Here is a 15147-nt window from a genome sequence, read left to right on the forward strand (position 1 = left end):
CTCTTATATTTCTTGTTCATATATTGTAATAAATGGTTTCCTCTGTATTTTATTTAGATATAATGAAAGCCTTGTGCTCAGCAGGCTGAGATTGATAAAATATCTAACTGATACTACAAGTTTGGTATGGGCTGTCATGTTTATGGATGATCTATTGCATTGCATTCATGAATGTATGAGAAAATATGCAATGCTGATAACTTGTGAGGGATGTGAAGACAAATGATACAGTACAATGTGAACTGTGCAATACATAAAGTAGTGCAAAGGCGTCAAGATGCCTTAGTATTTCAGATAGTACTTTCTATTTTTTAAATATTGTACTTCTGACTGTTCACCTTTTGCATATGCAGTGTTCCATTTATGATAAGCATCATGACAATGTAAGATTATTAACATCATACACAGGCTGGATAACTTGATTTTTTCATATCTTTGCAGCTTTACCAAGCTTTGATTTTAATGAATACATTGAGTTGTCAACTTATAATGTGGTTACTGCAGAAACTGATACACATGCACTTGTATTAACCAAACTCTGAAGTGTATTTTCTACAGGAGAAGATTTACATAGATATCAAACCTAAAGGTGCATCACTTCAAGGTGTAATGTGAGCTTCTCTATATGAGTTCATAAACATCAAAATAAACAATAACACCAAAAGTCTAATAGTACAGTTATCACAAATATAGAGACACATCCATGTCCTTCAGTACTTAACTACACGTCTCAAAACTGGTCAAATGTTGCTGGAGCTGAGTGCCCTTGTGAAAAAGTAGTATACTAAAAGTACACTTGTGTCAAAATAGTTCAAAATAGTATACTAATAGCATACTATTTTTGCACTATTTTGACACAAGTGTACTTTTAGTATACTACTTTTTCACAAGGGTGGGCTTGAGCCAGGATTTCCATGGCTTTTCATGGAACAGCGAGTCCTGATCTTACGGGCGTCCGTGAGCCTGCAGAGTTATCAGTTAGAGCTGCATTAGTCATCCCTACAATGCTATAGCTTTGCCGTTCGTGCTGTGGACCCGTGGTGTGAAAGGAAGCAGATGGCACGGCAGCACATTTTATAGGATTCGTGATAGCTGCCTACATTCCTCCTGAGTCAATAAAGGAGTCATAGCAGTGGACCAAGTTGATTAACAGTTTAACTATTCCAAATTAGGAAGATACCAAACACTCTGATGTTTGTATATGAAGGCCCTGGGGCTGTGTCAGGGCTATGTGAGGACAGGTGTCAGTACTGGAGATGTGCCACATATGAGCAGCACATCCTTACCCTTGACTTATCTACCTCCTCTAGTCAGCAACATTGGGGGATAGCAAAGCTGGTCATCTATTGCAAGATAATAGGTCAGTGCTGACAAGTCATATGCGTCCATAGCAGCTAAATGCCACAGAGTAAGCTATCCGCTTTCACTTTCAATTCAGATTCTTTTCTCCTGGGATCCTTGTTCTCTGTTGCTCACATTCTCCTTGCTGTGTATTTTTAAACGATGCCATTAATAAGTGTTGCCAGAAGTGTTGAAATATAGGCCAAATCTGAATATCAATGTGTGACGTAAAATGGCATCTAAAGAAAATGTCTAGAGAACTTTAAACATTGTGGAAAGTTAACAACAAACTGGATAATCATGAACCACAGCAAGCAGAACTGTAGAGAGCTTCATAAGTAAAGGAAATATATCTGTTTGAATAATTTTTGACCCGAACATTATGTAAAAGATAGAACTGAATCCTTCACAATGGAAGATGGAAGGTATATGTGTACTTGTGAAATGGTTTATATAGCACCCACATGGGAGCTGCTGAAGGTCTCCATATCAGACACCCACACTTCTACAGCACATTTTCACTTCAGTGTGCTTTCTCAGTCTACATCATGGTGTTCTGGGAAGAATCCATAGTTATACTTATTTTTCTACCCATATACCCTGAACTCAGTCAAGCTTAAACAGAGCTGGGATACTGGCATACTGATATAACTGAAATCCCAGCTATCCTAGCTAGCCTGGATGGAATCAAACTCTTGACCCACACCAATGTCAAGACAAGAACGCATTAACTGATAGTATGTCTCCAATGTTTAGAAGGATGAATTTTTCATCAAAAACAAACTGCCATCGAGTTGTAATTTGCTAGGCAGGTGAGTCCATTTTTTTATTTGATCTCTAGACTGAGCATGTTTTGATGTTTTGATTTAATCTTGATTTAATCTTCTATTGGAAATACTCCCCCATTCACAGCATTTAAAAACTTGAAAAACATGTTTTTGTTCCTCTATTTCAAACATGCTCGACTGGTATATTTTTTCTTGAAAGAGTTAATGCTTTGTTTGTTCTGTAACTCTGCTCTCTAGTTGACCCAGATGTGTTAAAGTAATACAGGAATCATCAAGAGAATACAATTTCAGTATCCCACTGTACATCAACCTTAAACCCATGATTCATTAAAAACTGGCAATGTGGTTTCAAGGGGTTAGGGCAATTGTCCCCTGGATTGCAAGTGTGATGGTGAGGGAGCAAGCTATGATTCAGGCTGGTAAATTATTCTCCAAAACAGCAACACCATCCAATCTCAAAGAAATTATCCTGAACTGAAATGAAAATGATTCTTCATTTGCAAGGAAAAAATAGCTTTACTGGAAATAATAATATAGAAATACCTATTGAGATTTTAAAGTAGGGGAAAAAATATCAGGTTATTTTATGAAGACAGTGGTTGGTGTCTCATCCATAGCTTCAGTAAAGCAAGCAGTTCCTATACAAATGCAAGAGCAAAAATTATGTATTAAAAAATATAATTAGTACTTGTTACTTCATGGTTTAGTTACATTTTCTCTGAACGATCATTGACTCCGAGCAATAGAGGACAGCTCTTACATAAAGAACAGACCTGGTCCTCCTACCCTTAAGACCTGAACTATTTGATTATGGAAAGGAATACAATTATGCTGCCTTGCCATAATTCCCAGTGTCATGTATATTTAATAATGCACTGTTTGCACCTCGCTGCCTTCTCTAGCACAGAGGAGGGCTTCTCCTGTGGGAGCAGCTGGTATTGACTTTTCATTAAAGTAATGATGACCCTAATGGATGCTGATGCATAATCTTCTTTATCTGAATTAATACTGTAATTACTTAGGATAGACCAAGACAGTTTGTTATACCTGTTACACACAGCAGTGAAGTGTTTCATTAGGTAACGGCTTTCGAAACGAACAATTTTACAGTGTCTAACTGAAGCATACCGTCAAATGAGAACAACTGATAACATTTCACCCTTTTATTGAATTGTAAGTGGCAGTTTTATTGCATTACCTTTACATCAGTCTTGCTTCTTCTTCAGATTAACTCTGTGCCTTCAAATGATGTATCTTCTTCCTCAGCTTGAGCACCTTTTGAACAGATAGTTCAACGTAAAATGTTTGCTCATTCTTACCTATGAAGTTTTTCATGACTGAATACAAAGATTATTATGCGTTGAATATATTAATTGGTTCAAAAGGTTGCTTGTTGGCTAGCATTTTCAGTATAATGCTAAAACACCTTTACATGTAAGCATAACATTAAGCATATTATTGTTACTAGTACATTTGATTCAGTTTTTTATACTTTTTTTAGGTCTAACAAGTTTTGCATGAAACTTATTCAGCAGTTACTTTACATAGATCTTTGTGTTTGTTCAGACATATTTTACATTCAATTTTGTGTGTGTAAATTACAGAGAAGAAAGGCAATCTTTTCAGATGAAATGTTCTTATTTTATTTAAATGTGTAGCTGAATTTGAAATATATAATATAACCAGTAATTGTTACCTGCTTTAAAATACTACTGGGGATACCAGCATGTCACATCAAGATTTGTTTTCCTCAGTGCATAGCCTTTAGTTTTTAGGCAGACATGGCACAATGGTAACCTATTCCTTTTGACACTTTTGCCAGAAGGATCCTATGGAGACCTTATTATAGGTAAGGCATTGTATGCACTCTTTCTGCTGGTGATTTTGCAGGTGTGGTAGAGTGCTTAGCGTCTTCCCAAAGGAGCCACCTGCTCTTAAACAGGGCTTCATTTCAGTAAAAGACTGGCTGCACTCATCCTCAGGGATATGTGGTGACTTTGAAGAGCCATTAATGGGTCTCCAGAAAGGAAGAGGCTAGAGTTTCATTGATAATGTCCTTGTTATTTGTGCCTAGAAGCCATTCAGATACTGTTTGCATTGTGGAGACTTAAAAAAATGACAACTTTTATATATGGCTGCTTTATTAAATGGTGTCTCGAAGAGTTGTCCAATAGAGGAAACTTTCTTGTTCTTTTTCTTCATTTATTTTGTTTTCCTTTATTATTGAATTGATTGAAGTGAAAGAGCTTAATGAAAAGATGCCATTACAGGTCGGGGCAAATCTGGTTGCTGAATTCAAAATGTAAATGTGGCTACCTGAAGTGAGAGCAAGACACAGTGAAAACAAAATGATTGTGTGTAATCTGAAACACAGTGGTTAAGACTGGCTTCCCCAATATCACCAGCTCACATGGAAATACAGATGCAATTGTGGAAATCTTAAGTATGTTATGCCATTTATCAGTGACTGATAATATGCATTAAAAACAACAACAACACTATTAGAGTTGTGTGTCATAAAGAGAAGTTGATGTGACTTATCATTCACACAGTGAATTGAACATTCTCCTCTATTTTAATGGACCTCTGAGAATTGTACAAAGGACTAGTTTGAAAGACTTCATGATGCAGTTATGACAGTCCTATATTATTTCTGTAGCACTCACTGTCAAATGGCATCCACAGGGTCGTGGGTAATATCTAAGGGAATGATGAACAATATCTCAGTGGTATTGTTTACTGTACAATTAATTTGGGTGGAGGTTTAGGATGAGGAGGCAAATTCAAATGCAGTTTGACTGGGTTCTAAAAATAGCTTTCACTCATTAAATATGAGTTACAAAATACTGAAATGGAACAAGGAACATTTGAACAAGTGACATTGATACACTCTGGAGTGAATGTTGAAATGTAATGTCTCTAATAATACCAGCATTTTTACATTTACATGTATTGATATTATATTATAGATATTATAGATATTATACCATCCACTCTGTAGTCACAATATGATATATGGAAATCCTGTGATTTAAATTTAAATTAAATATGTTAATTATTTTAGGGTGATGTAACCATTTGGCAATAACTATCTGAATACAACAATGTCTACTATTCCCCTCAGAAAAACCTTGGAAACAGTACAGGTTCTAGTAAAACATACTCATACATAAATATTCTTCAGTACTATGACAGATCTATCTTGCTCATGTGATCCCTCATTTCTTATCACAATATTATTGTGAAATTATGATTTACTGGTCCCTTTAAATAGTTTTGTTAATATTTTTTATCACAGATTTTCTAGTGTTTACTAAGAATATATTGTCCTATGCTGTAATGTTTGATTGGCAAGTACAATTATGGGAACAATATCCCAAATAACAATATTGGCATGTGTTTGGAAATGCTTTTTCTCACTTTTACCTTACCTCACTTATACTTCTATCAGATTGATGGATGTGTATCTTTTTTTTTTTTTACTGGTGCAGGACATGACTAGTAAAAATCTAAACAATGCACATTTAGAAATGGTGCATGCACACATATTATTTTGTCTTCAGTCATAACATTTTCACAGAGACTCAGCATCCATCACATGTTGTGTGGTACACATTCACTCTCAAAAGATATGATGCTGTTTTTTTGTTTTTTTTTATGTGATGTGAATTGCAACTACATGAAAATAAAATATCCACAGAGACCGAAAAGCAGCGATACAATTCTGAATCCTGAAATGTTCTTAAAAGAGAGCTTTGTTTTGGCACTTTATGAGGACATCAATGCAAACTGTCACTTAAAGGAGATGTTAATATTGGCTGAGCTGCTTTAACTGGTACATGATCTCCCATGATGATGCATTTTAAGCTGATCATCAAGATGAACACTTATGGTGGTATATCAAATATACAAGGACAGGTTTCCCACTGAGCTACCACTAGAACTGTTGTAAACCCAGCAAGTGACAGGTCTATTACTCCTGAAATGGACAGATCTATATATATATATATATATATATATATATATATATATATATATATATATATATATTTATTTTCCATGTGATGTGTTTATGTTTTCTGAGTGTTTTGTATTGGTTGTATTGATTCAATTTTAAGATAACTATATATATATATATATATATATATATATATATATATATATATATACAGTGAGGGAAAAAAGTATTTGATCCCCTGCTGATTTTGTACGTTTGCCCACTGACAAAGAAATTATCAGTCTATAATTTTAATGGTAGGTGTATTTTAACAGTGAGAGACAGAAAAACTCATTTCAAAAAAGTTATAAATTGATTTGCATGTTAATGAGGGAAATAAGTATTTGACCCCTTCGACTTAGTACTTGGTGGCAAAACCCTTGTTGGCAATCACAGAGGTCAGATGTTTCTTGTAGTTGTCCACCAGGTTTGCACACATCTCAGGAGGGATTTTGCCCCACTCCTCTTTGCAGATCCTCTCCAAGTCATTAAGGTTTTGAGGCTGATGTATGGCAACTCGAACCTTCAGCTCCCTCCACAGATTTTCTATGGGATTAAGGTCTGGAGACTGGCTAGGCCACTCCAGGACCTTAATGTGCTTCTTCTTGAGTCACTCCTTTGTTGCCTTGGCTGTGTGTTTTGGGTCATTGTCATGCTGGAATACCCATCCACGACCCATTTTCAATGCCCTGCCTGAGGGAAGGAGGTTCTCACCCAAGATTTGACGGTACATGGCCCCATCCATCGTCCCTTTGATGCGGTGCAGTTGTCCTGTCCCCTTAGCAGAAAAACACCCCCAAAGCATAATGTTTCCACCTCCATGTTTGACGGTGGGGATGGTGTTCTTGGGGTCATTCCTCCTCCTCCAAACACAGCGAGTTGAGTTGATGCCAAAGAGCTCGATTTTGGTCTCATCTGACCACAACACTTTCACCCAGTTCTCCTCTGAATCATTCAGATGTTGGCAAACTTCAGACGGGCCTGTACATGTGCTTTCTTGAGCAGGGGGACCTTGCGGGCGCTGCAGGATTTCAGTCCTTCACGGCGTAGTGTGTTACCAATTGTTTTCTTGGTGACTATGGTCCCAGTTGCCTTGAGATCATTAACAAGATCCTCCCGTGTAGTTCTGGGCTGATTCCTCACCGTTCTCATGATCATTGAAACTCCATGAGGTGAGATCTTGCATGGAGCTCCAGACCGAGGGAGACTGACAGTTATTTTGTGTTTCTTCCATTTGCGAATAATCGCACCAACTGTTGTCACCTTCTCACCAAGCTGCTTGGCGATGGTCTTGTAGCCCATTCCAGCCTTGTGTAGGTCTACAATCTTGTCCCTGACATCCTTGGACAGTTCTTTGGTCTTGGCCATGGTGGAGAGTTTGGAATCTGATTGATTGATTGCTTCTGTGGACAGGTGTCTTTTATACAGGTAACCAGCTGAGATTAGGAGAGTCCCTTTAAGAGAGTGCTCCTAATCTCAGCTCGTTACCTGTATAAAAGACACCTGGGAGCCAGAAATCTTGCTGATTGATAGGGGATCAAATACTTATTTCCCTCATTAACATGCAAATCAATTTATAACTTTTTTGAAATGCGTTTTTCTGGATTTTTTTGTTGTTATTCTGTCTCTCACTGTTAAAATACACCTACCATTAAAATTATAGACTGATAATTTCTTTGTCAGTGGGCAAACGTACAAAATCAGCAGGGGATCAAATTCTTTTTTCCCTCACTGTATATAGATAGATAGATAGATAGATAAAGTCTCATTGTAATCATTTATATATTATATCTCTCACTAATATTCAAAAAATGTATTTTATATTATTTTTAGATTGATATATTTCATTAATATATATGGGAAAATATATTTCTTCCATTGTAAATCTGATTAATATGTTTTGGTCTTGGAATGCTCAAGCTTTAATTATTTTAATTCACAGACCTCAATTAGTAGTAGACTTGGAATACTCTACCTAAAATAGCATTGGCTAGTCCATAACCAGTGCTAATTTGGGTCTGTGTTACCAGACACATTTTCTTTTTTAACCTGTCATTTTAATTGGTTATTTAGAAACATTATTTTTTAAACATCAATATATTTCTGAATTCCACAACTACAACTACTACTACTACTACTACTACTACTACATACATTACATTACTATAACATCAGATAATGGTAGTCCTTGTTACTAAAAGCAACCAAACAGTTTGTGACTAATACAATTTATGTAAAGATATATGTTGTGACTTAAAGGGCACATTGGGAGTTCCAGAATGGAGGCAGTTCCAGAATGAATGCAGTTAATATCCATTAAAATTAAAACAAATAGGCAGTAAAGAACGTATTTTCAATTTTTGTGTCAACAGAATTGTGATGAGAAAATATTTGTCTCGGCACACACAATATTGGAGGAGCTTCAAGGAACATATAGGAACTGCTTTCAGTGGTCTACACAAGTCCTTGAGCATTACTGCCTTTAGCAATGGAGAATGGGGTTTAATCAACAGCCGTGACTGTAAGTCCCACTCCAATGATAAAATGACATCTACCAGTGGGTTTTTACATTGAAATTGCATTGGAATTGAACATACAAAGGACACCTTTAAAAAAAAAATCTAAACTATAGCAAGTTATTTTAATACATCAGTGTTACCGTTTCTGATACTGAACTTTATTTCCTTTTAATGTAATCATGTTGCTTGTAAAGCAGAACAATGTGTACTTGTGGTTAGTAACTGGCTATTAACGTTTCGACAGAGATTGTATTGTATAAATCGAAAGACCTTGTAACAACTTGTCATGTTTAGACATTAACAAGCTACACTATTCTACTGACGTGTATACAAAGATGGCTGGTTACATTTTAACCTTTCAGTTTTTGTCTTCTTATTTGTCTGATGTTTAACATATGATAAGCTGTTGTTGTTTCTTAATTATAATGTATGAGGAAACCATTAATTGTAATTGAGGGTAACTGAGCTTCTGAAAAATCAGTTAACTTGGGCTTGCTCAATAGCTTTAATTCAATGGCACATGGTACCCAACCTTTTACACACCGTTGTTTTAATTTAAATCAATTGGACACTATGTTTTTCTCTAGGTTGAATAGCTGTTAAAGAAACTCTGAAAAGATTGATATTAATAAAATAAATTTAAAAGTATAGTTTAATGAAGTGTTTATTAAGTTAAATGAACCACAGAATAATATTGTTTCAAAAGAAGGGTATGGATGATTTTAACTACAGCCATATGTGTGTGTGTGTGTGTGTGTGTGTGTGTGTGTGTGTGTGTGTGTGTGTGTGTGTGTGTGTGTGTGTGTGAGAGAGAGTGTGTTTTACAAGACGTTCAAAATCTGCAGCTTTCTTTTTTGAAGAATAACTATAAAATGCATTCATTCCAATTATGTTTCTCCTTCTTTTGGCCTGAACCAGATTGCTGAGCTAATTCAATGACATGCAGGTGCAAGTAATTACTGTTGCTTTATTCATACCCCTGAATAACATTCATATTACAGATAAGATAAATCAGCTCAGAACTGAATCTTGTAGGGTAGTAGAAATGCTGATTGCTCTTTTCATTTTTCTCATTCTACAACAAAGATGTTGTCTTCAAAAGCTTAAATGATAGTTATTCTGTATCAGGTTCTCAGAGCCAACATTCTTAATTACTCTTAATGAGTTGTCCTTGGCACCCTGGGTTTACCAGTCTGGCAGATGGTGAGCTAGTGTTGGAGCCTATCCCTCTAATATCAGATGATAGAAGAAAAAGGTGGAATCATTCCAGATGGCAACTATGAGCAAATTCAGTCAGGAACATCCATATCAAAAAACACTGTATTCAAAAATATAGCAATGTACAATATGCCCCAATATTTTATCAGTTGGTAAATATATATATAATATATGTATCAGTAGGTTACTGAATACATTTAACAAAACAGATATACACACAGGCTATTTTATCCTCTAGCTTTCCACCAATGTCAAATGTAATTAAATTGCAGTGAAACTAATGCCATTTGATAGGGAAACTGTACATATAATCTATCAACACATTATGCATTCCCCAAAAAATCAATTTGAGTACAATACAAGTTGCACATGCTGTATACAATTATTGCAAAGTTTAACAAACTATATGACAGCTCATATACAGCATTAAACAACAGAAAACCACTAATCCCACTGTCACGAGGCATCTCCACATGTTCAATGCCCCGTATTCCAAAACCAGTTGGATATAAATTGACCAACTCCAGCAACACACAACATGCCCAGTCCAATCTGTAGCACAGTGGGGGTCTGATTGACTGTCCATAGTCAATCACATTATTATTGGGTAGAAATTTTAAAGCATTTAAAAAAAACTCTAATCTGGTCTATGTACCAGTCCCTAAAACGAATGACTTCCATTTTATAATATCAACTGATATAATCACTAATAGTCTGTGTTCATGCTGACCAAAAAGTTGTTATACTCTGAAAATCAAATGACTTGCCATATATTTCTGCAACTATCCACTGCTTACCATGAAAACCAATGTTACCATGCAGAGATCTGGCTTTTAATCCAGTTGGCAGTACTGCTCTTTATACCCTGATTGGCATCTAAGTATTACATTAGTGCCAGGGGTTTTCATCTTGTTAGTCTCAAAACTTCTCTAAATCAGGCTTGTTTACCAACACCAAGCATTGTGACACCATGATGTTGGCCAAATAGTCTGAATTCCTCTGTGCAATATGTATGGTCTTACATTAAATAATTCAATTGATTAATAAAAAGAGAAACAAATTATTTCTCAAATGTTTTATGTAGTATTGATTGACCAAATGCACTGTGGAGGTGTGGATATAAATCACAGATAGCCAGAGAAGTCCAATCCATTGAATGAAAAGGACAGCAACAGAATATTTTATTTTACTGTTCATTCATAACAGAACAGTTGAATTAATTAATTTCTTGCAGCTATCCTGTCTTTACTATCGTTAGAGAGAGAGACAAAGAAGTCCACATATGGTCCACCTATGTCACTTAAATGGTATTTTACATTAAAGCATGCTATTTATTCAACTTCATAAATGCATTTGATAATGTGTTACTGCAATCTCGGAAGTGTACATTTATATTTAGTCACAGTCTTAATAAGCATCTGTTCAATGTACAAATTGTTACACATTTTTACATAATTTCAACAATTTAGGTTGTGTCTTCACTTCATATATTGGCTTTCACAATCCCTACAGCTTTTTAGACAGCATACTGATGATGTGTTTTACTACTGCTTTAGCTAGATAAATTATTTCCATTTCTAGCAACAGACCATTCATGAGAAATTGCTCACACTTTATAGTCAGAGGAATTAATTAGAGTGTTATCACATATCCGGTGACATGTTTCCTATTGTTTCTGCATGTAAAAGCTGTACAGAGCTAGTGTTAATTAAAAGTGAACTCTAAACCTGGCATTAATTGAAGTCCTGCCATGATGGATTTAAAGTGTGGCTTTCCCCAGTGAGCCTAAATACAATACTGGTACAATAATAACAATAAAAAAGAATATCTAGTATATTCCTTTCTGCACCTTTGCTACAATTATTTTTCTCTTTGAGCACTGTTGACATTGAACAGAGGTGGGTCTAGTGTTCGATAATCTCACCTTTTCAACAACACAGATCCTTCAATCTAAACTCAAGAACTCATGGTCAGATTTTGTTTTTTATTTTTAATAATAATAATAATAATAATAATATTAATAATAATACAAATAATAATAAACATGCTGCATTTGACAAAGGTTAAACAAGTTACTGTCAACACATAAGACTGTTTTATTATAATTCTTAGTGACCTTATTGTACTAGGATATATTTTTACTCTATTTTGTACTGATAGTATTACTGCACTTTTGTAACTGAGGATAAGGACATTTGCTAATAAATACATACATACATTTACTGAAGTAAATTAAGATTGAATATAAATACAGCACATGATTCTGATAAGGGGTAGTTCAAGTAAAAGCAGATATGTGGTAATGCTTACATCAGCACTATGGGCAGAGGGGTCAAAACAGGCATAATTACCGGCAGAGAAGCTGTTATAATTAAGGCAATTTAAAGGGAAAGAATAAGCACTGATAAAATAAGATGCAAGAGTGGGGAGCATCACAGTGGGGATTAAATAATAGCAAGTTAACTTAACTTAAGAGCTGGTAGAATGAGAAAGCCTGCATGATCTGTTTACCAGACCGTGGAATAGTTACCTCTGAAGATCAGCTTTTCACTGTATCTCTTTTCTGTCTTTTCAGAGATCATATTGCTAGGGATTCCATTACAGGCTTTTAAGATGGAATGATTGTAGTTTTGTCTGGGCACTGGGATACAGTTTCTCTGTTTTTTCTTCTTTTTTCTAACGTATATATCAGATTATTTTACTCTCCTCCTTCTGCACAGTGTATTGTAACATTAATGCAGCAAGGGTTGCAGAGCAGCTATCATAACAGTACCACAGGGATCGTTTGAATCTACTTAATTGCTCTTTATCTCACGGTTACACTTTAACACTTCCATTGAGGAAGATATAATAGGATTGAATTACGACATTCCAGATTTTATTGGCAGAAAAGTATGGCAGCTTTTTAGGCTTCTTTTTGTCTGTCAAGATTATCGCAGCTTTACAGCACAATGCATGAGACAATTATCAATGAAAAGAAGCCACATCTACAATATATCATATTTGTAGCTTTTTAGAATTTGATATATTAACCCCACTCCCCTACACATATCATAAACCAATTTAAAAGAGTTTAAATGAATTGATTTTCTGTACAGCTTCCAGAGAATCCCATACATTCAAGCACTCCCAGTTTAACTATAGTGTTATTGATTTCAAAGATATTGAGAAAACAAAAAGATAAAGAAAAGAAATAGGAACAGTTGAGACTGCCCAGCTTTACGAATCAGTGGATATATGAAGTTGCTTAAAGCTGTAGGTCTGGCATTCATTAAATTACCTACGAATGTATGCACGAAAACAAAGCATTTCATTTTAGGTTCAATTAGTTAATGTATCAATTAACTATCACAATGTTTTGCTGAAATATGTATATCTTGATATTTAAACAATTTGCATCATCCTTTTTGAATAAAAATACATTTGAGCTATTATTATTTATCCCTCTATGTTTCAGACATGATCTGTAATATACATGTATTTTACTAAAAGCTTTGTGAATTCTCATGTCTTATTCTGCCAGTGTTGCAGTTTAAGCCTAATAGGTCTTTAATTCCTTTGCCAGATTTAATTTATGTTCTTATTTATGTTTTATTTATAAGGGAAATCACCCATTTCCATTTGTCAAGCATCAAAGTTAGTGTTTTAGTACAGATGTTACTCCTATCAGTAAGTGCTGATCCCAATTTTAATATGAACACAACTTAATAAAAATAAGCTGTGAAGTCATGAATAAAAAGGTAACAGAATCAAGTTTAGTTAATCTTGTTATTTTCTTATTGAAACACTAACCAATCTGCATTAGGGTTCCATTGTTTTTTAAATTCAATTGAAAAGCAAAAGCACCTCTAGCAAATATAGTTGAAACATTCAATGATCCACATAACACTGAAGAATGAGAATGATAGATGGAGGTTCATGTCTAGGGGTCAATTCAGTGCAGAATTGACCCCTAGACATGATCCTCTTTCTACCATTCTCCTTTAAGGTGTACAGCAGACCATAACTGACGGCAATACATGTATAGGATCTGTCCACTTTGAACACCAGATGTGTTTATGTCTCTGAGACATACTAGTTTTAGTCTATGGAGAACACCCTTTTAGCTCTGGTGTGTGTATATGTATGTATATATATATATATACATATATATATATATATATATATATATATACATATATATATATATATATATATATATATATATACATATATATATATATATATATATATATATATAAGTAAAATAAAGATCTCAGTTCAAATACTACTGAAAGACTTGTTGAAGTGAATATAGTCTTTCAGTTAAGATAATCTTAAAAACATTAAGGGAACCATAAATTAAAACTGAAGCAGCTGCATTTTGATGTGAAGTGATAAATCAGTCAATCAGTACCTTCCTAACTTCACTGAATCAGTGACGATTGGGCATTATGCAAAAATTAGGGTTGCAATGATTTTTAAGCAAGCTTTAAGTTTATATCTTTTTCAGAATAAACATGCTTTTCAGAGAGTATAAATACATAAAATTAGTCCCTGTATTTTCTCTGAAGAGCACTGGAATCTCACCTGTGTTTCTCTTACTCTTTGAATATTTCCAACTCTAATGACTAAATAATAAAAATTCATTATTCTGTGAGAATATCGACTCAATAAAAGTTTCATCAAATGTATTTCAACATATACATGAAAATATACACAGCTTTTATGCAAGTAACAGCTTCTGTGTCTGGGATATAATCATCCTTTTACAGAACTATGCAAATTGATATAGGGGTGTGTCCTTAAATACTTTTGGTTGTTCATGCATTGTACCATACCATACAACATATTCACATTCTGACTTGAAGTAAGATTTCTGAATAACAGTAAACGACCGGAACATAATACTCATTTTAAAAAAATACAAATTTAATATTCATGTTAAAAAAGTAAGGATACAACCCTTTTCTACAGGAGTTGGATTTAAGTGAGTTACTTTCAAGGTATATCTGACCCTTTAATTCAAAGCAGCCATTCCTCAGTAACAGTAAGCTGTAGTGTATGGAGATAAATGGTAAAAAAAAAAAAAGATAAATAACAACCTCCACTTAAAGGAGAACATATTAATAACCCAAGCTATTCTTCCTACATTATGCATCTGTTCTATTATATGTTGTTTTACAATATTTAACAATATATTAGCAAAATCATTTGAAAATCATAGACTGAAAAGCTATGAAAACAGATATTTCCTGTTATTGTAATTAACACAGGTATTCAAGTATTTATAAGAAGCTTTATT

The 15147-nt window shown here is 34.5% G+C and overlaps 1 protein-coding gene across 1 annotated transcript in view; it reads left to right on the plus strand.

The window, feature by feature from the left end:
- The window catches only part of epha5 (EPH receptor A5), a 117984-nt gene that overhangs the window by 78060 nt on the left and 24777 nt on the right, over nucleotides 1-15147 (plus strand). The gene's annotated exons all lie outside the window — the stretch shown is intronic.

Source organism: Amia ocellicauda, chromosome 8 (genome assembly GCF_036373705.1).
Source record: "Amia ocellicauda isolate fAmiCal2 chromosome 8, fAmiCal2.hap1, whole genome shotgun sequence".
NCBI lineage: Eukaryota > Metazoa > Chordata > Actinopteri > Amiiformes > Amiidae > Amia > Amia ocellicauda.